Below are 4,768 nucleotides of genomic sequence, written 5' to 3'. Positions count from 1 at the left end.
TTGAATCTTCCAGGCTGACCTTGTTCCTTCTCTGTGTTCCCATAATATCCTGCATACTTCTCTATTGTCACAGGTACTTAATGGGCTATGAACATTGGTTTACTTGTCTGCCTCCCTGACAAGCTGAGAAGTCTATGATGTCAGACACTCATAAATATTTGTTGAATGAATGAATGAATGAAAAAACCCCTTGCCTATGAAGCCTTGAGAAATAGCAACTTATTAGGGTATGGCCATTTCTACTCCTTAGCATTATAACATATATGAATGGAAACTTTCCTCTAATTTATAGTGTTATACTACCAGTTTCATGAAACTTTAGAAGGTCCTTAATTTAGGATCCTATTAACTTATAAGGCAAGAGAATGAGCACAAAGTACTTGTATTTATTTTCATGCATTAAAAAAATTCTTCCAGCATCTCAATATACTTGTTGTGCTTTTTAAAAATGAAAGTTGCAAGACTGCTAATTGATGTTGATTTCTTATGAGTTAAAAAATGTTCCTTGATGTATCTTCGTATTTGATATATTACTTCTGGGTCCACTGCCTAACAGACAGGAACCACTCCTCTGGCTTCCATCTCAATGGTCTCAGAGAAGAAGTTGATAACCACTATGCAGGGTTAAGCATTTAGGTTTGGCACTGTGCTGATGGTTTGCTCTTCGAATATTTATGCAGCAACACTTACCAGATGTGATGAAGAGGCCTACAGCACAGAAGACACGATGCTACTTGTTATGGGGGAAAGTATTAAACAAAGATGATTCAGACAGATATGTAAACTGAAAAGTTCTTATCATTATGCTTCCTCTTCCTCCTCCATTTTGCTCATCTTTTTTTAAAAGCACAAATCCCTCTTTGTTCACACCAGCATTCTATATTCAATATCTATACTTAGCACAGAATTCTTGAGGAAAGATTCAGGTTGAGTAATAAGCAGCTGACCTGAGATACAAAAACAGTGGGTGACTAGAAAGTGGCATGTTCTATACACATTCAAAGACAGTCACAAAGTCAATGGTCTCAGCAAGACGGGGAAGAAAACAAACATCTCATTCTCCTTCCCCAGTCCCTAAGAAAGTCAAGACATAGTATTACTTATAGATTACACGTATCAAGAGATGGAGAAGCACAATCAGAACATTCTTCATGATGCTAGACTATAACAACCTTTGACTCTTTAGGAAATAGAGTAAAATCAATCGCTCAGCATCTGAAAGTTTTAGGTGCAATAGGTCCAGTCTCAGATATAAAGAACTTGCTGCAACAAGAGGGCATTTCAATGTCAAATTATGAATGCATTTCATTCTCCTCCCCTCCATTCCCAAGAAAATCAAGAAATAGTGTCGCTTAGATTTAGAAGAGCCCTCCTATTGCAGCCAGTTCTTTTTATCTGAGTATAGACCTATTGGACCTAAACTTTCAGATGCTCAGCGATTGATTTTACTCTATTTCCTAAAGAGTCAAAGGTTGTTATATTCTAGCATCATGAAGAATGTTTCGGTTGTACTTTTCTGTCTCTTGATACATGTCATTAACATGATAATACATTTCAAGGTCAAATTAGTTGCCAGAAACTTTGTTCCCACAGGCTGAAATACTGCAGCGGTCCAAGGAATCCATTCCAGGGTGGCTTTCCATCTAGCCTCCCCTCTCTGACTGTACTCTTTGGGCAGACAAGCCTGCCTCTTATTCCTTTTAAGGAAAGTGGTCCCGACAGGTTCCTTCCTGCACAGGCTGCTATCTCAGTTCAATGGGTTTTGTTAGTGAAAACAGATTCTGCTTTTCCTGCCACAGGTGATGGGGTGGGGACAGGTTAGGGAAAGCAGCCATGTGTGGGCCAGGCATGTGAAGGCCTGACACCTCTGAGGAGGCCTGTGGGTGAAGACCTTGGGTGAACTCTGCCTAGTCTTGAGAGTTCTAAACACAGCTGTGGCAGAGCAAACCAGATCTTCCCCAGAGGGGAGGTGAACAAAGAAAAGGCAGCTCAGTGAACCGTAGCCTGTGGTCTGAGCATCTTTTCTGGTTCTCTGAGGGGCCAGGTGTACATCCCAGGTTGGCCCGGCTCAACTGGCTGCTAACAGGTGACCTCCTGTGTGCCCACATGACCTCAGTTCTTTGCAGCAGCCTCACTACAGCCACTGAAGGTAACAAGGCAAGCAGGGGCAACACTGTGGTCTCCTGTCAGCCTGACCTGAGGCTTTCTCTGAATTTCTCTCCAACTAAGTTCAAGTTCTGGCCTACACTCCCAGCCTCAGGAACAACATCCCAGCCTCTTTCTCAATAATCTTTGTTTCTAAAACAGTAAAAAGCCTATGTGGAGAGAGAGAGAGAATTATGTATACTGAGTTACAATTTACATAAAGTAAAATCTACCCTTTTCAGTGTACAGTTCTAGAGTTTTTGCATACAGTTGTATAATAGCCGTCATCATCAAGATATAATCAAGATATATAATATTTCCATCACCTTAAAAATTCCCTCATATGCCTTTGTAGTCAACCCCTCCTTCTACCTCCAGCCTCTGGCAACAACTGGCCTGTTTTCTGTCTCTGCACTTCTGCTTTCCCCTGGTGTCATATAAAAGAAATCATAGAAAGCCTTTTTTAACATCCTTATTTAAACCAACATGTACCTTGCCCAACTCTCTGTTAGCACATCATACTCTTATTTTTTTTCAGAACGCTTAACATTATCTGAAAATGAACTATTGTCATTATTTTCTTGATTGTTGTCTGTCACTGGAATGTACACTCCCACCAGAATGTGAGTGCCAGGACTTTGCTTCATTTCCCACTTCATCTCCAGGGTTCAGAACACTGCCTGACACTGTGTAGGTGTTCACTAAATGTCTGCTGAATGAACTGCAAAATGAATGAGGACAATGGAGCTTCCCCCAAACCTCTCTATACTTAGGCAGGCCTCATTAATAAAAGATTATTTCCACCCCCAAAATGTGTTAATCCAAGCACTGCTGTGCCAAAGTAGATGGTTTATCTTCAAGTAATACATTTAGAGGTAATTAGACTGGTCCAGATTATGAATTGTCTTTTAAATTCACTTTCTGGATGATTAGATTATCTAGAATAGAACTGGTCTGAAGTGGGTAAAATGGAAATAATGACAGTAACTATTTCATACGGTTGTTATTAGGATTAAATGACTTAATGTAAGTGAAGTTTTTAGCACAGTAGTTCTCAACTGGGAGCTATTTGGCCCACCCCAGAGACATCTGGGATTGTCTGCAGACATTTTTTGTTGTTGTTGTCCAAACAGGGGTGAGGACTGTTGCTACCGGCCTCTGCTGCTAAACATTCTACAATGCACAGGATAGCCCCCTACAAAGATTTATCCAGCCCCAAACGTTGGTAGTGCCACCTGTGAGAAACCCTCGACTAGAGCAATGTCTGGCACACAGAAAGGGCTATACAGTAAGTCCCCTACATACGAATGGGTTCCATTCCAAGAGCACGTTCATAAGGCCAGTTTTGTTCTTAAGTCAAACAAAGTTAGCCTAGGTACCCAACTAACACAATCGGCTATATACTGCTGATTTTACACTTGCTTCCGGACATCCTGGGCTTGAAATAAAGATACCGTACTACTGTACTCTATACAGTACTGTACAGTAAAGTACACAAAAGCACAACCACTTGTAGAGGATGCACGCATGTGACGGTAAATGCCAGACATGAGAACTAACTTACGTGATTGGACATGCGAACGCATGTTCGCATTTTTGAAAGTTTGCAACTTGAAGGTTCGTATGTAGGGGACTTACTGTATTTGTGTTTGCTATTATTATTATTTTATAAGTGATTCTTCTCTGACAGACAAATGTTCTCACACAGTCTGTAACTGGGGGTATAGCACAGTGGTTGACAGCATTAAATCTACAGTCAGACTCTGGGTTTGAAGCTTAGCTTTACTGTTTATTAACAATGTGATTTTAAGCACATTACTTGACTTTATGCCTCATATTCTTTGCCTATAAAATTGGAATAACAATAGAAACTCCCTCAGAAAGTTGCTGGGGATTGATTAAAATAATCCATATAAAACACTCAGTAATGTTGTAAAAAAATTAATCAACAGAAACCTCAATTAAATAGAGTTGGGAGACCAGAGCAGGGAGCTCCCATGTCCTACAACAATAGGAGAGCCTAATAGGAAGAAGAAAGACTCCTCTTCTTGCCTGGCAAGAGCTCAACCAATGAGAGACTGTCACAACTCAGCCAATGAAAATCCATGGACTCTTTGTTTACTATAGTCCTCCCAATTTCCTTTCCCCTTCTATAAAAGAGTACTCCTCTTCACTTTTGCTGGGGACTTGCTTGTGGCTTGCCATGATTGCAGACTCTGAATTGCAATTCTTTGCTGATCCTGAATAACAACCCCCCACTTTTTTTTTCCTGGAGAAATAATTGGCAGTCTACCTGTTTTAAGTCAACAATGTGTAATAGCACATAGTAAACATTTAATAAATGTCATTGATCATTGCTATTGTTTTTGTTGACCGCAAAAGATCTTTCCACAGAATATAGTGAAGGGATTGGGGGTAGTTTCAACAAAGAAAAAATAGAAAAAATATTGCTCATATAAAGTATTACAAGTGTATATTTCATACAATAAGAGATAACTACACAGACTTTAAATCCAAACCATCATTTTTAAGATTATTATTTTTTAAAACTATGTTGCTCTTGCTTTCCTGGTAGAGCAGCTCCTTGAAATAAAGGATTCTCTCATTTAAAAAAGTTGTATCT

This window comes from Globicephala melas, chromosome 5, assembly GCF_963455315.2.
Source record: "Globicephala melas chromosome 5, mGloMel1.2, whole genome shotgun sequence".
In the NCBI taxonomy this organism is placed as follows: Eukaryota; Metazoa; Chordata; class Mammalia; order Artiodactyla; family Delphinidae; genus Globicephala; species Globicephala melas.
This window is presented reverse-complemented; position numbering follows the sequence as displayed.